The sequence below is a fragment of the Apteryx rowi genome, unplaced genomic scaffold, assembly GCF_003343035.1.
Source record: "Apteryx rowi isolate R43461 unplaced genomic scaffold, aptRow1 scaffold_0, whole genome shotgun sequence".
In the NCBI taxonomy this organism is placed as follows: Eukaryota; Metazoa; Chordata; class Aves; order Apterygiformes; family Apterygidae; genus Apteryx; species Apteryx rowi.
The window spans coordinates 2,634,671-2,658,974 of NW_020447195.1; the positions used below are offsets into that span (position 1 = coordinate 2,634,671).

The 24,304-nt window shown below is 47.4% G+C and overlaps 1 long non-coding RNA gene across 1 annotated transcript; it reads right to left on the reverse strand.

Annotated features, from left to right (window-relative positions):
- Nucleotides 1-1,924: 1,924 nt before the first annotated feature.
- On the reverse strand, nucleotides 1,925-23,178 carry LOC112961120. The gene is made up of 3 exons (XR_003251933.1): nucleotides 23,139-23,178; nucleotides 4,249-4,309; nucleotides 1,925-2,825 (listed from the first exon to the last, which is right to left on the reverse strand). It is a non-coding gene; the product is annotated as an uncharacterized LOC112961120 (long non-coding RNA).
- Between the last annotated feature and the right edge of the window lie 1,126 nt (nucleotides 23,179-24,304).

A 24,304-nucleotide genomic window follows, 5' to 3' on the forward strand; every position in this document is an offset into this window, starting at 1 on the left:
CTAAAATGAACTATAAGATGTAACAATAACCCATATTGTTCTTGGAGCCCAAGGGTCTTGTACATGTACTTGTGAGTGGGAAAGAAGGTCACATATAATAAGCTGGTTCAGTTAAAGTGTGTTTCCTATTGTGCCCCTTTAAGGATTCCTTTTGTTTCCAGGGACTGTTTTTTTCAGGGCTAGAAACACTCAAGGTATAATGGAGATTTTATTTTATAGTCTGAAATCCTTTACCTTAAATGGGAAAAAATGATCAGGTTTTCAGGCAGAGGTCTGTAAGAAGTGTTGAGAAGTGCAAGAACTGAGATACCCTGTGCATTAGAGAGTGTCTGGTGCTACTGAGAGCCCAGGAGCATGAAGATACTGGAACACCAGGGGAAAATGCTGGAGACAGACAAGAAAACAGTCAGAAATGAACCTTAAAGAGTCAAGGCCCTCCTCAAAAAAACCTAAGCAGAGCTTGAATGGCAATATCAGCAACAGCTGTCCTCCATCATTGCATTCACCTTTGCTGAAAGGCCCTTTCAGAGGGTTTCAGTTGTAGCTGCAAAGCTGCACTGCCTCGGAGGCTGCAGAGCAGCCCTTCTGGGGAGGTCTGGCCTGCTTGGCCTTCATGGCCTTCTGGAGGCTGGCAGGAGCAGGGGAAGTCTGCCTGGGATGCAGGGGAACCATGCAGTGACCTTGGATGTTCCTGTGACTGCAGAAAGGGTCTGAATGTGCTTTGTGGGAACTTGCACCAGAAACTTCCCTAAGAACCAAATCAGACTGGAGAGTTTCCTGCCCCATTGCAGAGTGGTTCAAGGCGAGCTGCATCCCTGAGACAAGCCTTGGTGGTGGTGCTTCACCAGGGCTGGGTTCTTTCTGCCTATGGGAACAGGGCAGGAAACACTCCAGTCTGATTTGGGTTCCCACAAAGCACTTTCAGTGCTATCCCCCTTGGCTCCAGCTTTCTGCCTTTCCCAGGATATGCATTTCCTCCCTTGCACCTATTTACTGGCCTCTCTGTGCTCCCTGACCACAAGCACAGACACTGCTGCTTCTCTTCCCAAGAACAGCTCCATCTGATCCACTGCTTTCTCTCCTCTTAATGAAGATGAGTCTGGGGAACTAACTGTACCCTGTGAAAACACCAGCCTTAGCTGCCTGGGTGTGTAAATCACTATCTCTTTGCTGCATCTATATTGATCACATCAGGTTTGAGACCAAATACAATTACATAAGAGAGGAAGAATACACACACAAATAAGTAAGAAGTAAAAAGTCCCCTGCCACCCATCTGCTAGATTTGTAAAAGGACCGGAGAAAGGAATTTTCTCCTACCTGTCGGTACCATAAACCAAATCCTTGGGGTTCCCAGCTCCCTGTCCTGCTCAGGATGAAATTGCAGTGGCATTTGGGTTCCCTGGGGCAGGTAGCACAGGGGCTTGCCAGCACCCACCCCATGGAGAGGCCTGGGGAGGACAGTTTATTCTCTCTATCTGTGCTGTTCAGGCAGGCTTGGCACAAAAGGAAAAACAGCCACCTATAGGATGTTATCTAATGTTTAGCTTTAAGCATTGAATTGTTTAAAGTAATTTGGATTGATATATCATTCAGGGACTCTGGATTTATTAGGCACTGAAGGGCAAGAGACTCTTATTAGTCACCTCAGCATAAATCAGGAAGGAGGCCAATGGAGCCAGAGAATTTGGCCAGTTTGTGCAATTGTGTGAGATGTGACCTCTCACAGTGCTATTTTGTTACTGTCACGTGAAGGGAGGGAAAGGGTAATCAACATTTGCCTGTCAGAGCCCTCCTCAAAAGGGCTTTCACTGAGTCAGGTTCGCAAAGTTGAACAAAATAAACAATTTATTAAAGCGACAGATCCAACAGGTTCAGGATTGCTGGTGATAAATGCACTTACTGCAACAAATTCTACTTTTTGAGCTCAAACTGATAATTAAGCGCTTTTAACAATGGTATTTTTCCCGGGGTAACGTCGGATGTTGTTGGAGGCACAAACCTTACCAAAAAGGAGTCCCTGTTTTGGGGAGGAGAGAGGTCCAGGCCCATCACCCCGTCCGTAGGTTGGTGTTCTCGTCCTCAAAATGAAGGATCGTTTATGCACTGAATTTGTAATCTTGGCGAGGTGGGGCTGAGTCAAACACTGTGGGATGGTTGGTCCTTGTCAAGCTCAGTGGAGGGTGTCACTGGCTGCTGGCCTTTTTTCTTTTTTGCCCTTAGCAACACCACCAGGCTGCAAGAATCCCACCTCGCCCCAGGCGTCATTTTGGGTGGAGCAATGTCAAGTGGTGAGACCTCTGCCTCGCCCTGGGCATTGCCTCACTGACATGGGCATCAGACTACAAATCACCCTTTGCATCCGCTGTTTACCTGGCAGGGATGATCACAGATAATCACAGACCGTTATCCCRCCTAGTCCAGCCAGGTCACTTCACACCCTGCTAGTAAGGACTGTCAACAGCCCTACAGCCACTGTACAGACACCCTTCAGGGTCTGCAGCCCACAAAGGCCTGTGCTGACTCCAGACACTGGTCAGTCTTTTGGGAGAACAAGGGTTCAAGGCCTAGAAGCAGGGCTTTTCCTGCAGTATCATTTCCAGGAATTCAGGGAGAGGAGGCCCTGCCTGCACTCCCTTTTCTCTGCACCCACCCAACTTTCTCCCATTGCTGGGCCGGGATCTGCTGTGGAAGCAGCAGGAGGCAGCCTGGCAATATCCTTTGCTCCAGTTATGGAGCTGTCTGTTGGGAAAACCCTTCCACAGAGCGCGTTGCAGACATGGCGGGCAGCTGCTGACTGCAGGCAGCAGTGCGAAGTTCCAGCTCTGAACAAAAGACATAAATAGAGGTGTAATTAGTAGTAGAAAATATTGTCGAACCTGCCGTGTTGGTCACGAGCCCTGTGCATTACACACAAGTCTGCCTGATTCAGAGGCCATGGGTGATGTTTTTCTGTCTGGGTTGGAGAAAGTCTGACTGCTTTAACCAGCATTTGGAAAACCAGCCCGCTTATAAGCGTGTAACGACAGGTGGTGGGGAGACCTCTCCTGCTACGGAGAGGCAGGAGTGCTGAGAAAGAGCAGCAGGGGAAACGAACAGTCCGGCTTCATCTAAAAGAGAATACACTGGCTTGAATGAAGACACTAAGCAGTGCAACTAGCAGTTGGGTCCGCTGAAGAGCTCCCCCTGTTCGATTTCCTGGCAACATATTCCCTGTCTGACGGAAACAAATACAAATAACATTGCAAGGGATTTGCGGCTCTGAAGGCTGCTTCAGGACATTGCTGTTCCCAGCACGGCACAGCAGCCTCACAGCAGGGAAGGATGTGCCAAGCGCCCTCCCCAAGCAGCTTCCACCTGGACTTGGGCAAACAGTCCCCGAGCGTGGGGGCTTGGAGAGGCGAGGACAGGCACCTCCGAGGCCTTCCAGCAGGGCCGGCAGGTGGGCGCACGCCCTCCTTCAGCCCCTCTCCCCCACTGCACCCTTTCAGTCCCGCTGCAATTAGGAGCAGTGGAGCAATTGCATTACCACGTGTTATTTGTTGTTCCCCCTCCCCAGTAATGGGTACTCGAAAGCTATAGTATAACTGAGGAGCCTGGTGTTTGGTGGGTCTCAGCAGAGAAACCCTGGGTTTGCCAGGTCGGATAGGGCAGGTGCAAGCTCCCAGGCAGCGCCCACAGCAGCTCTGGGGAAAGAAGATGAGAACCTAGTGGGTGTTGCTTCTTGCACCTCTGAGGAAGGCACTCGCTGGGGGAGCTGGAACAACTTAGCCAGGTCCCGTCTCTGCACTGTGCAGCCTTGGCTGCAGAGCGCTCAGATGGGACACGAATCGCCTGCCCCCAGGGATGTAACGCGGCTCCCTCATACACCCGAGCACCCTGCAAGACCCACTCCCAAACTCGCCAGCTTCCTGCCTGTTGGTGAGACATCAGACAGGCAAGACAGAGGAGTTATTTCAATATTTTCCAGCTTTCCCCTCCAGGAACAGCTCAGGGAATACAAAGCACTTATCCACAGCTGTCAAAGCCATCACGGCCCTGAATCATCTGCTCCCGCTAGCATTCGTCAGCTCCCCTTCCCCACATCCCCATTCTTGGCTTTTCTTGGCTAGATCCTTTTTAACCAACACAGGCTGAAGGTTCAGCCTTACAGACAAAAACACATAACTCATACAAATGCATAACTCGTCCCACAGATAAAATATACTTTGGGGCATAATGCTGGAAAAGTGCCATCACTTAACTTACCAGGCTTCAGGGCATTCTTCTCAGCGTATTGATAATAAGAATTGCTCTGCGTATGAGGATCCTGAAAGGACAYTGCAGTTAGAGTAATTTCAGGAGGTTTGAAGAGGAAAGTGCCATAATATCCCCTTTCATACAGGGGAAAATTGAGACAGAGAAGGATAAAGTGTCCTGCTGAAAGCTGTGCAGAGTGGAGGATGAATGAGCAGCTAAATGTATTTTAAATCTTAAGAGGTATGTATTTCTTAGTGATTTCTAGCATGATTCTTTGCCTTGTCACTGTTATTTGCAGCTAACCAGAGGGCACATTTTTCAGAGGTTCCTGCCATCACTGGCAGCAACTTTTAAAGGACTCACACACCTCAGCAAGAATAAGGCTTGACAGTGGTTTCCTACATTTTTAGCTTTTTGTTGCTAATCTTTTCTGAGGAACTGGCAGGAATTAGGCAAGATTTGGAAGACCTGYGCAAAACCAGCCCTTCTCAGCCATTCCACGCTCCTGTTCATCCTCAGGTTTGAATAAAGAGCCCCTTCCTTCTCCTTTGCCTTTGTGCAGCTCAACGATAGTAAAAACTAGGGCTGCTTTGTGAGGCTGCAGTCATTGGCATGAGGCCTTCTAAATAACATGGGGGGGGGGGGCGTGCATCTCAAATGTAATTTCAAGCAAATATCTAATGATTAGGTCTGCACCAAGGAGACTGCTGCCCTATGGGTGTCCAGGTCCTACAGGATCAACCAAGTACAGGGAAAACCTTCCCCATGTCTGTCCAAGGCTTCCACACAGGAGCCCCAAGCTGGCTCTGTGGGAACCACCATTGGAGAGAGATTTGTACAGGAACCTGCAGCAGGGGCAGAGAGGGGCTGTAGCCAGACTGCAACTCAGCAGCGGTTTGAACCTGGAGGCATTGATGTGGATGCACAGGGCTGGGTTTGAACCCACAATCCTATGTCAGAGGTTGTCCATGTTGACTGCAACTGCCTGCCTTGATCAGGGAAAAAGCGGGCATCCTGTGCCACTGACATAGCAGGCTCCTTGGAGCGGGGAGAGCTCTGATTTCAGTAACATCCATTTAAAACTGAAGGAACACCACATATCATCTCTGGGAAGGGTCACTTCCAGTCTTTCTTGGATTATTTTGCATCTCTAGCAGGTATTTAATAAAATATGTTTTAACTCACAGGATTATGAAGATCATTTTAAAGCAGCTTATCTAACACTGTTCTCCTTCCCTGTTTTTCCCCTAAAGTGTTTGTAGCTGTGATGCAAAAAGCTACAATAAACTATCCTTGAAGGCAGTTTCAGATTAAACTTCTTCACATGGGACAGCACCATTCCCCATGAATTTTAATGGGCTCTTCTAAACATGCCCTTTTTGCTGTACACATGAGTGCTGCAGGGGAATAATACCCAGCATTAACTAACCAAAAAGAACAAATTGGATGTAATCTTACAAAATGAAAACACTGCGGTAGCCTACCTGAAATGCAGATCTGCTTCCTGGGGCTCAGCTGGAACTAAGGACACTCAGAACAGAGCAAGAACCGCCGCAGTGCCCATTTCATAGGGACCTGCAAGTTCTGATTTTGACACCAMGCAGTAGAACAGGAGTGGAAAATGCCAGCAACTGAGCAAGGAGCTAGCTGGAGCTGACCCAGAGGAAACACTAAGCTGTGTTAAAATCAGGTTTCTTTGAGGCTTAGGTTGCTCCTCGCTGAGGGTGTGAAGTTCCTCCCTCCTCTTGGGATCTGCAGTCTGAGGCCCCCTCCTAAAGGCAGGTCCCTATGCTGCTTCTTGCAGTGAATTGACCATTTTTCCTTCTGTTTTTTAAAGCTACAGCTGGAAAAGGCAGGAGCAAAGCAGATCTTTTATTTATTTATTCTTTTTTAAATACTCAGTGATAAGCACTTGTTCAGAGGGAAGAGATCCATGCTCAAGTCCTTTTTTGGCATAAAGAGGCTCAAATCCACCCTCCTCTACAAACTACTTCAGATTTAGGCACCAGAACTCCCCAAAGGCCTGCAGCAAAACCTCTAATACAACAATCTGACCCAATCATCCCTACTTTATTGGGACTGTCTTTTTCCAGTGTGACTAAATATCTAAAAAGAACAACTGCTTAGAAATGTAGATTTACTATTGCCTCTGAACTTCTAACATTAGGAATGCTCTAAAAAGCATTTTCCTGTCCAAACTCCTCATGATAACACAGAATTAAGAGTTCCAATGAATGTTTTATTTTCTGCAAAAGCAGTCATAATGCTTTTTTCTGTAAGAAGTTTTTCTGAAAAAACACACTAGGTTTCCTCTGCAAAAAGGGCAGAGGACCCTTCTCAAAGGCCTCAGAATCACTGCCTAACTCCCACCAGAATCTGGAGGGATATTCAGCAGAGTTCGGATATACTGTGGATGACAGAAATATTGTCACCCATTTTTAAGAAGATGAAAAGACATGGTCTGTCTAAACTCATGTTGCTTACCAGTTGGTTAATGCTAACTGGACATTCCCACAGGCCCGCTCTTGGAAATCATTGCTTGCTGGGAAGAGCAAGGGTGCACAGTGAAAGGGAGAAAAGGCCCCAGATTAAAAAGCAACAGCACGAGCCCCAGCCTCAGGAAGCCATTGTGCTTCACGCACCAGCACGAAGATAACCGGTCCCCCTGCAACACATGGTCATATCCACACATTCACTTCATACCTGGCACAATGGGCTTTCCCTCCCTGCTTGCAGCTTTTATTTTGTGATATTGCAGTAACTGAAGTAATAACAATGGCAAAGCCTTCTCAGAACTATCATAATAAACATTTTTACTTTTTAAGAGAGTTGTCAGCTACCTGCCTTTTTATTTCTCTATACATTAAATATTAACAACCCAGCCAATGTAATGCAAGATTTCAAAGGCCCCCAGTTCAAGCTGTTAGTCCTCAGTGAATCAATAAATCCCAGCAAACTCCAGAACGTCTCACCTACCATCATCTCTGAAGAGCAAGCAGCCAGTTCAATATTTTACAATTGTTCTCCCAAGCCCTTTGACAGCTCTTGAAGTTCAAACCTTTGCCTGTTTTCAGAACCTCCATTCTGATAGGATGCAGAACCAGACAAGACCACCCAGTCCTTATCTATAGCAGACAGCTAGCCCTCAAGGGCTGTGAGCTTTGTAAGGTGCTGCCCACTCACACCTCCTCATCAAGGGTCACCACAGCCAGAAGCACCCACATACACTGCCCCAGCTGATGATGCTAGATGATGTCCATCCTTCCTCTTCCCTTTGATCCTATCCAAGACCTGGTCTTCCCCCACATGCTGTCCCTGCTTGGAGGCCTGCTTGGCTTGCTGGAAGGAGAGGGTTTGTTTCTCCACCCCTCGCTCAGCTTCTGTGTCACCCTGTTAGCTGGGAGAAGGCAGGGCTTGTGGCAATGATCTCTCCAGTTATCATCACCTCTTCCTCACCCTCTCTCAATTTTCTGGCATGTTCACAAAGGTCAACCACAGTCTTGCCCTGGAAAACCAGAGGTGAGTAAACTGAGCCCATCTCAGCACTCACTTGGCTGTCTTACAAATGGCTGCTCTTCAGATACTCTTTCTCTTGCACATAAAAATTGAGGGTGGTTCTCTATTAAAATCAATGGAGGAGATTAATTAAATACCTCTGCTCAGCAACACATCACAACCTCTTCCTCAAGCCCAGTGCTTGTATGGGTGATCTTTGCTCGCTTTGCCCAGACCAGTCTCTTTGATATGGGGCATGGCTGCTCAGTGCGACGGCCCTCAGGAGGTGCAGCGAAGCCTCGCAGCAGTCCAGCTCTTTCAATTACCAAGTGCAACACAAGCATCATTACAATAGATCTTAAGCTCCACAATACAGCCATGATTTACTTCTAACCCCAATGCTATTTTTTCTGTGTGGGTGTCTTTCTCCTTTCCGCAGAAAAATTCCTGGTAAAATGCAAATTCATTTTGGGGTGTCACATGTGGCTGCATGACCCTTTCCTGCTCTGTCCCTCGCTGTCGTGCCCCCAACATGACAACTTTGACACAGCTGCTGTCTTTTCCTGGCACAAGAAAAYGCTGCAGCGATAAAGAGGTTTGTGCCACAGAGCAGTTTTCCAGCACCACCAGGTAGTACCTGCTGACTGCTGCAACCCCTCTGAGAAGCAGTTGTGAGAGAAGCATTTTCCTGGCACTCTTGGTTTTTAGCCGTAATCATTTAATTCTTTGGGTTGGTACTGCTCTGTGCCCTATACCAGAGGAAATGGAGACTGGCTTAAATCTGTCATTTACTGAAGGAAAAATAGGATCGTGGCCAAAAGCAGATTCTTGGAAAAGTCTGTAAGACCCAGAGCAAGCATGATGTGACCCTCCCCACTACTGGAGATTTAGGGACTCCTGCGCTACAGGTTACCACCATCTGGCACCTCTCTAATAGCCACTGTCACTCCCTGCCCTCTGTGAATTTGTCCAGGCCCTTTTCAGACCCGTTTATGCATTTGGGAATAATGACAGTTCAACTGTACATAGCATGAAAAACTCCTGTCTGTTCTGAAGTTGTTCCTGATTGTTTCAGTGAATGTGTCCTGCTTCTGGTGTGATGAGACGCAGTGACAAGTCAGTCGCATCTGTCAGTGCTGAATGCCTTGCAGGAAGCTGACAGCACCTTTCTCATCTCTGAGCTGTAATATTCAAGGTTTCAAAGGGCTTTTTTTTTTTTTTTTTTTTTTTTTCTGAGAAATGTCTTGCTTTCTTTCCAAGTCTGGGATTCACCTGCTCTTCACAGTCTGGGAAAATCTATTTCCCCTGAAGAAGTCTTGATCAAAACAGTGAAACTACATCCCCTTCTCCTCTGCTGTAGCATTAGGATCAGGGATATCTGCTTCTGAGTTGATGCATAAATTAACTCTATTATTTACTTTTAGAGGGATTTCCATAGGATGCARTGTTCTGTAATTAACACCCTGGTAGGAACACTTCTGCTGTGGAAGGAATCATATATACAGCTCACAGACAATGTTCTGGCTTTCCCATCTTTGAAGTCTCCCTTTCTAGGCAACCCAGGAAAAAGACTGATCAAAGTCAAACCTGGCATTCTCAAGTTTTGGGGAAAGTGGGATGAAAGCCCTTCTGGTGAAGACAACAGAGCCTTGAGGGGGCTATGTTCAGCTCCTGACCCCACGAGAGACTTGCAGTGGTGAGCAAAGCACTCCTGCCTCAGATCCTAACTTGTAAAATGACAACTGTGACTTTTCTGGTCTTCACAAAAGGTCAGGAGCCAATTCCCTCAGCCATAACATGCTTAGAGATTAGAGGCATAAGAGCCAATGAGGGTCCAGCGAAAGCTGCAGGTCAGATGTGTCAGAGCAGAYCCCAGCTCGATGCTTGTCTTCTTGTTCAGGTACAGGGCAGGAGAAAGATGTTTCCCGTAGGTTCCTACCCTCTTTGAAACCATTAGGAGGAGGCAAGCATCCTCTAGGCCAGATGCTGGCAGGAGAAGAGCCCTCCTTTACAGGAAACGGACTGAGAAGGAGAGAAAGCATCTTGCTGTGTGGTAGGAGGCAGCTTGGGAGCCTGGTCCCACACAGTCAAATTGCTCTTGGAGCTTGTCCAGTCCTTTCTGGTGCTCCAGCAAGAACATGCAACCACCAGGTCCCTCCTATCTCTCCCAGCAGCCACCCACCACCCCACTGCTGGTGCATTTGCTCCCTCTGCACATCCAGAGTCAGCTCTGAATGCAGCTCTTGCTGCACTGRGAGAGGAAGGCTGGGGATGCTATTCTGGGTGTGTTTCCTCTTCCTGCACCTGCAGGGTCATGGGTGAGCAACCAGCTTAGGACATCACATCAGGGTGGTACAGGGCCACTGGCATGTTCCCAACCAGATCAGTGGAGTAACATTGCCTTTGCTGCTTCCCACATGCCTGTGGCTACTTCAGGTACCCATCTGAAGACTCAGGCTGACGACTCTCACAGACATCTCAGTACAGGGACATCTGAGTGTGCTAATGACTTAATAGCAAGATTAACCTGTCCACTGAAAAGCATTCTGCTGTTATAATCTAACGGTCATTTCCACAACAGCCAAATGTCATGCTGTCTTTCCCAAACCCTGCTTTCAAAGTAGCAGTGAAAGGGAGGCCAAGGGCAGCAGCTTAGAGCGCTGYTGCAGCTGAGTGAATGCCAGGAGGAGTATTGGGAACACCCACATCCAAGKGGAGGTGCCCAAGCCACCCTCAGCTGCCTTTCCAGCTGAAGTGGTTAATGGCCCCCAGACACGCTGCAGAAGAGTGAATCAAATAAAGATATTTTGTTAAAGCAAGATTTTTAAGCCTGCATATTTCTTTCCGGGTAATAAATGCAAGTATTTTATTTTTTGCATTCTATAAATGCAAGCATATTTTGTAACAAAAACTAACTTTGCTTAAAGCTTCTATAAAAATATCTTGAGGATAGCTCAGCTCTGCTTCCCCAGCACCARATGTTTGCAGCTTTTCTCTGCCTGTGGTTGCCCTATGGATGCTGAGGTGACATTGGCCACTGGAGGGTCCCTATAAAACCATGTGATCAGCCATTTGGAAGTGTCTCCTACCACAGATGCGCAAAGACTTGAAGTAAGGTTGCACAGGTAAGATTGCCCCTGACATCCCCAAACTGCTGGGCGCATGACGTTAAGAACAATGTTCCTTGGTGTTGCTTTCTTGCCTACTGAAAAGGCTGAGTTTATCTTGTACCCAGCATGCGTGCAGGAGAGTATGTCGCATTTTTTTGGTGTGCACAAGTCTGCCAGGCTGTGAAGTCAGAATCAACAATGTGAATAGCAGTAATCAAACTGTTCATTCTTAAAGCATCAAATTTCATGCATTTTAATTTAGTAAACCAAGACAGACCAGTTAAATTTCATAAGAAATTGACTATAAGGAAGGTTCCCTCTAGGAAACAAAATAATTAGGATAGGAACAAGCACAAACAAGCAGCAATGTCTGGGGAACCATCCCAGAAGCTACAGTATTATGCTTTAAAAATCTTTGCGGTGCAATCTGAGACTGAGTCTCCCAGTCATTTGCTTGGTCAGGAGAAATGTGATGCTCCCACCTTAATATGGATTAAAGCACTTTTCTTTTTATAAAGCCAGAGGTGTTTGGCATTAGCAATTAGTCTGTGTAGATACAGGCAGATCCATTGGCCTGTTTTGTGCCTTATTCGTCAGCGGTTCTAGGCTTAAATGCAGTCTTTCCAGACTGAAAGAGCACCCCCAAAAGGGAGAGGGGAGGATTTCTTGGCACAGACCAGCAGCAGGGAAGCTCAGCCTGGGAGGCAGATGTGCTTTCTGCTCAGTGCCCCACAGGAAGGCACGCCTAAGCATCAGGTAAGTAGAGGAAAAGCAAGCCCTAGTCATTCAGCATCTTCACTCTAGTACCATTGGGCAAATGGTCTAATCAAAGGTACTGGGAAGTCCTACATGGCTCTCAAAGAAAAAGGTCTCCCCAGTCCTGGAATAAAGAGCCATAAAAGCAGCTCCCACCTCCTCATCCTCTTCCCTACATTAAACATAAGTAGTCTGGCAGGGGAAAATCTGCATAGGGCAATAATGCCTCGGTGTTGTAAGGATGCACCACAGCTGCTCCGAACCCACGTACGGCAGCTCTGGCCCTTGGGGAGGCCAAAGTAACCACAGCGGAAACTTTTAAACGCCCACCTAAGCTCCTCCTGTTCAGCCACATTGCGTGCAGGTCTTCTGAGCCTCCAATAGGACTTTTTTTCCAGTGGCTGAAACGATCAGGTAGTTCCACTGTAGCGCTTCATATGTCATGGTGCTGCATCCCTCAAGGCTATCCTCCCCCACTTCTCTCTTGTTATGTTGCTGTCAAGGAACATCAACCCTCTGTCTGGACCTTTGGGCCCACTCTGTAGAAATAAAAGCCCAACTTTGTGTGTACTTGAGCTCACAAATCCCTTAGCTATATTTAGTTCCCATGTACCCAAGGATTTGCAAGAAAATGGATGAATGTGCAAACTTAATTGCAAGTTACACACTACAGATTCTGACAGCTACATTTTCCCTTGAAATATGCCTCCGTGATGCAGAGTTCACTGTGAGTGTGTGTAGTGTTTAGTTACCGAAAATGACTGTACAGCATGCTGAAGCCCCCCAAGTACTCACAGTCACTCAACGTTAAAGCTGCAGTCTAACAGCTGCAAAGCCAATGTACAGGGATTTGAGTGTGATTTTTTCTGCTACCTCTTATTTATCCCAACGGACTAGTCAATACAATAGTTGGGTTTAAAACTAGCACAGTAACAATTCTCAATAAATGTAGAGAAATGTGGAAGAAGGTGACTAGCTGATGGAAGGCAAGTCTTTGCTGTTTTACCGACCTTGCAATTTATATCAAACTACGACATCCTTTTCTGACTGTAACATTCCAAAGCCAGATCTTTCCTTGTTGAACCCTGAGATTTGTGATCTGAGGTCTTTCAACTCAGAGTCAAAAGAGGTTAACAGGAGGAAAACAAACCTAAAATTATAAACAGGTGGTTCAGAAGAGCAGCCTCCTGTTACTGCATTTAGAAGATACACACTTGACCCACTAGTTATTCTCTATTTGGTATTCAATTACTTAACTTTTCCGATCTGAGCAGTTTTAATTTCGGCATTTTCCATGCCCTTTGTTGATCTCTAGTAAGAGCCAAAGACAATTTCAGGAAAATTAGTTATTTTCAACAACCAGAGCAGGGAAAGCACATAACATGAACTGAGATGGGATTGTTATTGGAAAAAAAAGAGGGATTGCTCTGGCTTTCACAGGTTGCATCTCTGCAGCTGTTCAAGGGAGAGGAATTAGAATTATATGGGAAATCTTAATCTTAAAATTTCATATCAATCAGCTACTTGGCTCTGCAATCAAAATATCCTTCTAATGTAGTAAACAAACAGTTTGAAATTACAGAAACAAACACTGCAGTGGAGTCAGGAACCTGGGAGTTTTTCTACTATATTGCACCAATAAATAATTTGCATAGTTTGAGACTCTCATCTATGGTGTAAAAACCAATATTTAATTAAAAAGATAAGTATGAATTTCTGAAAGCATTATATAGTTCATTGATGAATAAACATAAAGTTAACAAATGGTTTTGATATATAATCACACAGAGGAGATACCAAAGGCATTAGGTGAATTTTTTGTGTAATGATTTTTTTCCCCCCCCCAACATAGCAGGGCTTCAGTCTTGGGTAGCTGTATTTGTTAGCATTGCTATCACTGAAAGTACAGCTGGGGAGGACAGCAGCGCTCTGCAGGCTCGCTGCACACTCACTGCACGGTGACATTTACTGTGTGCAACTTCCCAATACACAGTCACTCCTGCTCCCCACAGCACATTATATTCGAGCCTTTCTTGCCTCTTCCCCTCTCACAGCAATCTTTGTGTTGTGTGCATTGAGGAACTGTCATATTTGAATTTCTGAAAGATAATAATGCCATGTCCCAGTTATCTGATATATCCCTAGTGCAGGCAGCTGTTGCTTGACACACTGTACATGTTCATCGATCCTTTGCACTCTCCTGATGCTAGTGCAAACGTGACAGCAGCAAGATGTCACAGGAAGGAAGATCCCAGAGGGGACAGCCCTTCAGCCAGCATTTGAAGAAAAAAACAAAACATACAAACCACACACACACCACTGTCCTAGCAAAGACAGCAGGTTGACCTGTCCCGAAGTGACACGCGCAGGTAGCTCTGGTTACCTGCCGCCCCACACTGGGCCTCCTGCTCCACAGCCAGCAGGATAACAGCAGGTTGTTTCTTTCATTTCCCCCCCCCTTTCCTTTAATAATCTGAACTTAGTTATAAACAGGAACATTCTCAGTTTACCAATAAAGTGATTAATTAGCCTATAAAAAAACAGCATTTTAATTCTAGTTTGATTTTTTCTAGGTTCAGCTTCCAAGAACTTCCTCTTTACTACTAAATAAAAGTGTCATCTCCTCTCAAAATCTCCTTGTGTATGTACTCACAGCCAGTAAAAGGCTGTGAAACCTTTAAAACGCTTCTCAGCGATGCAACATCATCGAGAGAGAAACAGTTCCATGTTAGGAGAGCRAGGGAGCTACGGGTTCACAGCCACAGAAAAATGCCACCAACAGATTTCTTCTTGATGCCAGTGGAAAGCGGTGGCCAGCAGCCCCGGCACACTGGGTCTCTGCACCCAACAGGAGCCACCTGCAAGGCACCAGGGCAAGCTTCCAACGCGCAGCTCTGCCCAGCAAGCCTGGCTGGGCAGACACACAGCACAGGGGACACTGGATTCATCTGTACCATGGGAAACGGGGCCCTTTGCCACAGAAACCAGCTCCTTCAGGGAACCTTTCCTTTGAAAAACGACAGCAGGCTCCTGTGCTGAGCAGGTTTGACACGACGCTTGAGAGGCCTCTCCCCAGCTCTGCCCCTCGTTCAGCTGCTGGGGCACAAGATCTCCTTCCCATCCGCTGGGCTGAAAGCTGCAGCCACAGACTTCCAGCAGGAATGAAATTCTTCCCACTCCTGCTAGCAGATTTTTTTAAGTCTAACCTGTTGGAGGGTTTTCACTGAGCTAAACTAGTATTTGGAGCCCATCTCCTTAATCACTGAATGGAGCACAGCCATTAAACCAGCTATTAGTGGCTCTCTCGACCTCACACACTGTACTTATAGGGATTTACATTACTGTAAAGCTGGCATTACCTCTGACGTTTTGGATTATAACAGGTTGCACACAGAAGAAAACAAAGCCAGTTTGTTTCTTTGTTATAGAAGAAAGGACAGAGGGGGGATATGGGGTAAAAACTGTTTCTATATTTAAGGACTGCATCAGGTTGTTATGGCAACTGGAATTCCAGTCATCATAACATGTGTTGCTCCTCACATACCACCGCTTCCACCATCTCATTCGCAAAGCCCATGCAAAGTTTGCATAACTTACCAGCCTCTCGCCTAGCACTCGGTCTGAACAACTTACTTTTTCCACCAAAAGCTGTTTCCCCCAGGAGCAAAAAGCAAATGAACACAGCAGAAATAAATACACCCACAAATATAAGCACAGCCTATTAAAGCCAAGCCCAGCAGCAGAAAGTCTCAGTGCCTGTCAGCACATGGACCTCTGGGAGCCAGCCGCGGTAGGGAGCTGCCACGCGGTGCAAACGCCCACCTGGCACATTCCCCAGCGTGAGGGACCCTTGCGGATCGGCTCCCAACATAGGGAGGGCCATCTCGTGGGCTGCATCCTGGCGGGAGCAGACATGCTGCGGCAGGCAGGGATCAGGCTCCCTTTCCCCCCTCCTGCTGCTGCTGGTCTGTGCCAGGGCCAACCTGAGGCTTGCGTACAAGGCAGCAGGAGAAGGCTGCTCTCTGCTGCCGTTGCTTGCTCAGGCTTTATTACTTTTGCTTAACTGGTGAAAGTCCAAGTTTCATCTATGCATCTATCCATGTACTTACATGGCCCTTGTCTCTGCATTGTCAAAATCTCAAAGGCAACCAGGACATTACATTTGCTTTTTTTTTTGCAGCTATCATGCTGGAATGTATAAACAGAAGTGTTGCATGTGAGGCACATGGAGTAAACCTTCCCCTCCCCACGAGCAAGGCCTCAGCTGGAGTCCTGTGTCCAGTTTTGGACACAGTTCATCAAGAAGGACAGGGCCCAACTGGCAAGAGCCCAGAGGATAGCAACAGGAGTGACCAGAGGTCTAGAAAATGTGTCCTCTAAGGAGAGATGGAAGGAAGTGGGGCAAATAACTCAGGAGAAGAAATGACCCAGTGGAGATGTGGTAACAGTTTTCAATTCTTAAAAAGTTTCTGTAGCAGAGAGTAATGACTTGTTTTTTTATATCCACTGGTGATCAGACAAAAATAATAAGATGGGAGAATTAGGATGGATGTTAGGAAAAAACTGTCAAAGTACAAGTAAAGCAAAGCACCTGAATAGATTGCCCAAGGAGGCTGTAGGATGGAGACATCATTAAGACTTTCCAGAACAAGGTGCATAAACATCTGTCAGGGATRGTCTAGACATATTGATCTTGGCTCAGTGCAGGAGGATAGATTAGGGTACCTCTCCATGTCCCTTCCTGCCCTACATAGTTGTGATTTTCCTATGAAAACCTCACACGTGCATTAAAAATAYATACTGATCTTTTAAAAAGTACACCTCAAGCCTCTGATATGTTATAAGAGGGAGGGCAATGTTTTCAGTGACAAGGAAGCGGACTCTGTGCCCCCAAGGCATCCCAGCCCATGCTGCGAAGGAGCCGGCACTGCTCACACTCGGAGCTGCCTCCGCCAGGAGAGCTGTGCCTGCCTAATTGCAGGCTATGGCTGCTTTCTGACCCAGGGATTCAATGAAATATTCAAGTTTCCAAGTGCAAGGCCTTTAGTCGTTGTTTTGAATTCCTAAGTCTTGGATTTGGATCTTACTATGCCTGAGGAAGGAGCTCGCTCTTATTTCTCTTCTGCCCAGATATACCCGTGGATGCTTGGAGATGTTTAGGGTCTTGTTTAGGAACCTCAGACCAGCACGCAGCTTTCTTCTCCTTTGCTGTTCCTATTTCTCCTGGTGAGACATTCTCCAGTCCTCTGACCAATTCAGTAGCTGTTTACAGCAATCAGTTTTCTTGATTGCAAGTAACCAGAATTACATCCGGGATTTCAGAAGGCAGCTAGTGTTTTCAGTTGCCCCTGAAATTACTTGATTTCACACATTCAGTCACAACATTTGTCTTCTTCATGGCCAAACCACCTCGAAAGTTCACAGTGTCCCCATAATCAACTGGAATGTTCACAGTTCTCCCTTTGCTCCATTTCTTGTCAGCTGATGTTCTTTCAGTTTAAATTAGCAGAAATCATTATTAATCTGTCAAACATGACCCAGCCCTTAGAAATGGGTATAATGTAATAATACCTTTACTGCAGCCCATCAATTCCTCTAAGCTGCTTCTACAAAAAAAACCCTGCCTAGTCCAGACCTAGCAGTAGCTCAGCACACCTTACCAAGAGTCCCAACTTGCTTGTTTGCTAAGAGGCTACAAACAAGAAGTCAGAAGATTGCATCTAGTACCACTTTATGCCAGAGGGATGTGCAATTATTAAGAATGCATAGTACTATATTAATACTGGCACAGAGATCCCAGCTCTGTTGTTCTCCTGCTCAGCATAAGGCAACTGAGCGACAGGGAGGTGTGACTGGAGCAGCGGCCAGCCTCTCCCCGCACCGTCGCTGTTAAAGGGGTGGAGAAATTGCCACCCGCGCTGGAAAGCGCTAACAGGGATTCGTGCAGCAGGGCACTGCAGCACCAGCAGCTTCTCGGGGAGTCGGGGGAGAAGGCACAGCCCCAGACGCCTCTGCTCACACGCTGGCTGAGCTGGTCGGGCTGCCCAAAGGGCCTCCCTGCATCCCATAGGAATACGAGGGATAAAGCAGAGAGCAGGATGTGGAGGGGGGTCCCAGGACAGTCAGGAAGTTTTGATGGCTCTTTCTTCTGCAGCACATTCAGGAAGGAGCTGAGGGCACTGAAGAGCAGCAAGGCTGCAGGAGCATGGAGCCGAGGGGGAGAGGGCGACAAACCCATCCAGGGCAGCTCTGCAGTCTCCTGCTGCTGAATGCAGCCCCAGGCCTGTGCCAGGATTGGGTGGAGAGCTGCTTCGGCTCAGGCTGGAAATGCAGGCGCTGTTTAAACAGCCAGTATTTAGGGTGATGCTCCCATAGCTCAGCTGTGGAATAGGCATGACAATAAATGGCCAGGCTGGGCCCTACATCCTATTGCTCCATTCCTGCAGCCCAAATTACCAAGCACGATTCACCTCCACCGCTTAAGTAACAGAAGTCACATTATTAGCTCCCTGCAGGCAGGATTCTCTTATTGCCTCTGCTGGCTGGACCAAACCCAAACACAGTCAYGCTTACTAACCTGCTCCAAACTAACAAGAGGGGCTCTGCATGCAAATTATCCCCTATAGTGGGGATTAAGTGCTCTGCAAAACTAGCTGTTATTTGTAGCATCAAACTGTTAACTTGAAGGGGCATCTAAGAGATGCCAAACTCCAGGTTCAAGGAGAGCATGTGCTGCCCCACAATTCAACTGCGGGGTTTTTTGTTTGGTTGGGTGGTTTTTTTTTGGGGGGGGTGGGGGGAAGGGAAGGGTAAACCCTACCCCATAAGAGGGGATAAGCACAGAATATCATCACAAGAATTAAGATTCAAAACAGCAGCATTACCTCTGGGCCCTTGCAGATCTCCAAGTCCATCTGTGGGCTTAAATCTGGAAGAAGGCAGAGCCCATCTCCCCTTCACAGCCTGGGCTCTGGCAAACAAACAACAAGATCCCCCAGCATCACAGGTTACCCTCTGGCAGCTACAACAGCGAGGACATTCAGTGTGTTCYACCTCTCCTGGGAAAGCAGTTAGAAGCAAGGGACAGGCAGCATTAGCTGGGTCACATCTGCAATGGCCTGGCTTACAATACGTGTGAACCACTGCAAACCTTATCTGGCATCTCCATTTATACACATGCTAAGGGAGATGCATTCACTCAGGTCAAGAAACAGCACAGTTTAATTCAAAAGTAATTTGAATTGCAAATATAAAAAATTGATAGTTGAAACAGTTAAAAAGAAAATAAAAGGAAGGGTCAAAGTTAAAATGGAATACTCTAAAATTATCACAACAAAGCAGCAACTGAAATATTTGCTTTTGTGGTATTGGTTTAACTTTTTTGTAACTTTTCCTTTCATCTCCAAATAGGGAGGGAAAAAAGAGTGTGCCAAATTTTGCTTCCACCCAACTCTATCAAAAATTTTCTGCTTCATATCAAAGTCAGACTCAAATTGCCCTTGAAATGCAACCAGCATTTCTAGTTCTGTAACCCAACTGGGAAAACTTACAGTTCAGACAGAGCACGGCAGTGCCATCCGTTCAGCCAGCCTCCGTCAAAAACTCTCACGAACCGTGCTCAGTGATGCTGGAAGGTCAGGGCTGGCCAGTCTCAGCAGCACCACTTGCTCATGCTGTACAGTGAATGTAGTAAGGATCGGCATATACTGAAAGGGGCAATTTATGGATTACATGGAAAGGAGGAAGGCCACAGTTATGCTGAGCTTGTGCATAGGGCAACGACTGCAAGTGAAGGGCACAGGGCAGCATGTCCATTTGAGGCACCAAGTCCTCTCGAACATAGTCTAAGTTGTCCAGATTTTTCATCTCCATTACATTTAATTATAGGAAAATCAGGCTCAGCAAGATGAATCACTGGTAACTGAAGTATGCAGAAAAAGTGCACCACCCCAGAACAGGCATGTTATCTAGCATCACCTCAGTAAATCCACATATCTGCTTTGCAGCTTGCCCTCTGCTTCTAGTTACTTTTTCTAATTCACCTTGAACAGCTGCCATGGCTACAGGATGCTTTAGGAGAAATAGGAGAAGCCAAAAAACCGCAGGGCCTACATTACCCTAAAAATAAACACCCTAAAGAAGTCAGAGTTATTAAAACTGTAAGCAGATGAATTGGAACCAAGAGAACTTCYCTAACAGCACAAATGGCAAAACATGAGCCAATGTCAACCCTAGTGTCATCGCAAATGCCATCGTCCTGTTAATAAGCAAAAGGGTTGTGCTGGCAGCACTATGAGCCAGCATAAAACAATTCTTCAAGGGCTGACTTTAAAGGAGGGTGAATAACTTTGAAGCTCCTGTGCATTATTAATGGTTGCATTCCCAGGGCTAAGTGGCCAGCTCAGAAAATGAAAAGATCCAACAGTGCTGAGGTTACTGACAGGACAGCAGAGGCCCTGGCCCTGCGCGGGTGCCTGCAAACAGCTCAGGGACACACAAAACAGCTCCCCACAGCAGCCCCATGATGCCGTCAGTAAGCTTTGCTGGAGACATGGGCAGAGGTTAGCAACAACAGCCGTAAGGAGAGCCTTAGTAATTACTTGTCTTGTATAGATAATATAACACACAACTTTCATTGCCATGCAAGTTTAGCATATGGAGGATGCTCGGTGCACCATCGCATGCTGTGTTCACAGGAGATGTGCTATACTTACAGTTTTTACATGCTTCTTTGCTGGAGTCTGTCTCTCCCTAAGCCCATCTGATTTGCAAGGGAAGGGAAGCTCACTCAAGAGCTCGTAGGACAGCAGAGGAAGAATGAAAACCAATAAAGGTTCAACATACATGGGCAAATACAGAGAAGTTTACTTCTGAAACATCCTGCCTTTCAAACAAGTCTTTCAATATAGAGGGCAAGATTTTTGGAATAGTTGGGACTGGCTGTACCAATATTTTACACCCCAGCATGGAAGCAGTGCCGGATTTTTTGAGTCTGAACAGCATTTACCAGTACCCTCATCTAAAGTCAGGACCCTGGATGTGGTTGCTGTACCAAATGCTACAGCAGGGCTATAAAACAACCTCTCTACAGCAAGAGCATGGGAGGAAATTGCCCCACCAGCAGTGCAGCAGAGGCAAGTAGCTGATTGGCCAGCGYGGAGTATTTTTGTTCTTGTTAATAAATAAACAAACAACATTGTGATGATTAAGTGGAAAACAAAATAGCATTGTTATCAGTACAGAGTGCCTATGCAGTACATTAAACCCAAGTAATTTAGGGAGCAGAGCCTATCATATAAATAATTCATTCTCTTTTGGTAAGCACAATGCCACTTCAGCTGCCTAAGTTTTCAAGAAGGGGGTTGCTTTTTAATTAAAATATAGGCATTTATAAATGCATGTGGACCTTTAATTATTCATATTTCAAGCAAGCGGACTTGGTCATGCGTTAGAAAGAATAAAGTATCTTTCATCTTTTGGTAGATTACACCGCAGCAGACTGCCGAAGCTGTGAATGAGCTGAGCAAGTTTGTCTTGTGATCAGAGAGTTTCAGTCCCCCACGCAGCGCAATGTCATCTGGGAAGATGCATTTGCTGAGGTCAAACCAGAAAAAGAACAAAGTGCTGGAGAGTCAAGTCAATACAGAATCAATCTGTTTCAGTGCCCAGCTTAAAGCAGGTTCTCCTCAGCAATTAGGGGTATTACTGAGGAGGGTAACAGGAGCACAGTCTATTTCAAAGGGGTTAATTGCTTTCTCCCTAATGACACTTGCAGGCAACAGCCCTCCCCCTCCTTCCCCCCATCTCTTGACTGGGGGGAACCTCTCAGCTGGCTTCGACGGGGTCTGGAGCTGGCCTAAGCAAGCACAACCCAGCAGCAACCTCAGTCTGCTTGGCCTTTGATCCTCTCTCCCAAAGCTGTGCTTTTATTAAGCTGCCCCCTCTACGTTCCCCTTGAAATAGCCTACATCACCCACAGAGCAAAGCCAGCCTTCTCCGATATACGGCAAGGAGTAAGACTAAAGCACTGAACTGAGGAGAACCAGCATTACACAGGGTGGGGAGCTCAGCAACGCCTCTTGATCTGGAGAGCGAAACCCTCCCTTGGGCACTATGTCACAAACCGGTTGCTGTTCAGAGGGGCTGAAGCTGCAGCTGTTTTGGGAAGGTCCCCCCATGGGAAGCCAGGCAGGATCTGATGGGAATGGGGATGCCTGGAGCACATGCCAGCACAGCTGTATGGCATGGCATCTCCTTGCTCCTGCGAAGCAGCACTTGGCTGAGCACAGGGAGTGGCACAGAGGCACCCAACACCCCAGGTGCATCCACGGGTCCATCTACCCAGCAGGGACCTCGCTGGGGACAGGGCCGAAGCTGTGCTGACATCTTCCATGGTTTTATCACGAACTTTGGTTGGTTTCTCTAGACACCAGCTCCTAGATTTGTCTTATTGTGTGGGCATTAACTTCCACAAAACAGATTCCAGCCCAAGGTAAAGCTCTGGTGCTAGCTATCCTCAGGAAGGAAATTGGAAGCACCCAACACTGATTTTGAAATCCCTGGAGTTCTACCCCAAGCTGCTGATTTTTCAGAGCCTGACTGAGCACTAGAAAACCAGTATTTACCTGCACAGTCAGGTGCATGCACAGATCCTTGGTACTCCAACCTAACCCAGCTCCAACAGCTCACAGAAGCTGAGGATGATTTCCATAGAATTTGTATGCAACAAGTGAGCTAAGCCTGCCTCAGAGCACCTAAATTAGTCTTTGTAGGAAAATTAAAAAAGGAAAACTAAGGTTAAAACATCCTGGTGACCAGAATTCGCTCTGCTGGGCTGGGATTTTGCAATCTGCAGTGAAATCAAAGGGAAGGACAGGTTTGGAGCAGAGAAGCTGTGCTGACAACCAGTGGCTGTTCTGGGAGACACTGCTGATGAGCCCAAAGGGCTGCAACTGAGGCTGGTGGGAGGGAGAGCATTAGGGGAGAGCCAGGCCCACACTGCAAGAGCAGGAGATCACGCCACACTGGGCAACCTCAGCAGGAGCTGCCACAGCAGCCCCCACCACAGTCTGAATTGATCTGCAACGATCAGCCACCCCCACCGCCTTCCTTGCGGGCCTTGGCAGAGCAGACACCAGGCCTGTCCTCAGTGGAGGAGGGTCCCTGAAGCTGGGACCTGAAGCAGGGAAAGGGCCCAAGAGGAGAGAAAGTTGGGCACCCAGCAGGGACGAGCAGGTCCTGGGGGCAGAGGGAAGCAAGTGCTGCACCTCCAGCTACGGACATCTGGCTGTTCAAACAGCTACCGTGAAACTCTTGTATCAGCCAGAGTTCAGTACTTTAACTCAATGGAGAGAGGAAAGTGTTATTTTCTTTGGCATTTTTCCCTAGTATAACTTCCTCAATGTTTTCCAGCCGTATTTCCAGCAACTTTCCCTTCAGACTGCCTCAGGCTGTGCTAGTCTGGCACAGGCACTGCAATGGCCTCGGGCAATTCCAGCTCTTGCCCACATTCCCGCCTGCCTGGGCGAGTCGATTTACCTGAATGGACTCCAGCAGCATGGCTCTGCCAGCCTCTTCGCTCGCTCCTGGCTCTGCTAGGTGCTTCTGCAGCCAGAGGCTCTCATTCGCTTTGCTGCTCAGGCTCTTCACTGAAAGAAGTTTCCAGAGGTGCTCTTTGATGCTGGCAGCCTCCTCCTCTGGTGCGTTCAAACAGAAGCAGAAATTCAGGTACAAACAGGAAGGCTTGCTGCAGCGGAAATTCAGCTGCAGATGCAAAACCTCGCTGCAGTGGGTTTGTGCCGGATGCCCCTAAGCCGTGTAACCCTGCCAGCTCACAGTGGCCTGCCCACCAACATTCTCACTGTCCGGCTCAGACAGAAACCGGAGCAATAAGGCAGCGCTGCCCAAGTCACAGGGTAGCCAGCCCAGCTGCCTACCGCAGGTGCTGGCCCCTGCCGCCCCCTGCCCCTGCTCTGGTGAGCTGGGCCAAGATGTGTCCCTTTAGCCATGGCAGATCAGATGCAGGCTTAAACCTGTCCCAGCAGTGCCATCTATTGCCCATGCGCTGCTCCTCTCGCCCAGAGCCGTCCCCGGCAAGGGCCTCCCCGAGCTTCACAGCTCCGGGCTGGAGAGGAGGAAGAGGGCAAAGGCAACCCCCGGCCAAACAGAGCAAGGAGAACATCTGCCTTCACCCACACGCTCTTCCCCAGGCTGCTTTGCCTTGGCGAAGCCAGAAACATTAATAATACCAGCATGGCATTAYACCCCTCTAAGCCCACGTATAGATGCAGACAGCGATGTCCAAGAGCTGCATTACCTCCTCAGGCCCCGGGTTGAATATGCCTGCTGCTGCTACCGTGCTGCAGCTCTGACCTCGCCAGGCAGGAAGGGGTTGAGGGAATTCAGGGAATTGTTACCTGGAGCCTCCTGCCTGCACCCTAAACAAAGCAGGGAGGGCAGCTCTGCAGGTCCCCAGCACACACCTGCATTCAGCAGGGATCAGGCACTTGCAACAAAAACTGCTCTGGTTTGAGTCCATCATAGACATTGGAGGAACAGGTCTGATCTTTGGGTTAAGACGACAAATCATTGTACTTTTCTTTGTCATTGCCGAACAGTCAGCTACCCAGCTCTGATTGAGATAAAAGGGAAAAAACGTATCAAGGCTTGTGTTGTTTTAAATGCACTCTGAAGTCATGCCTCTG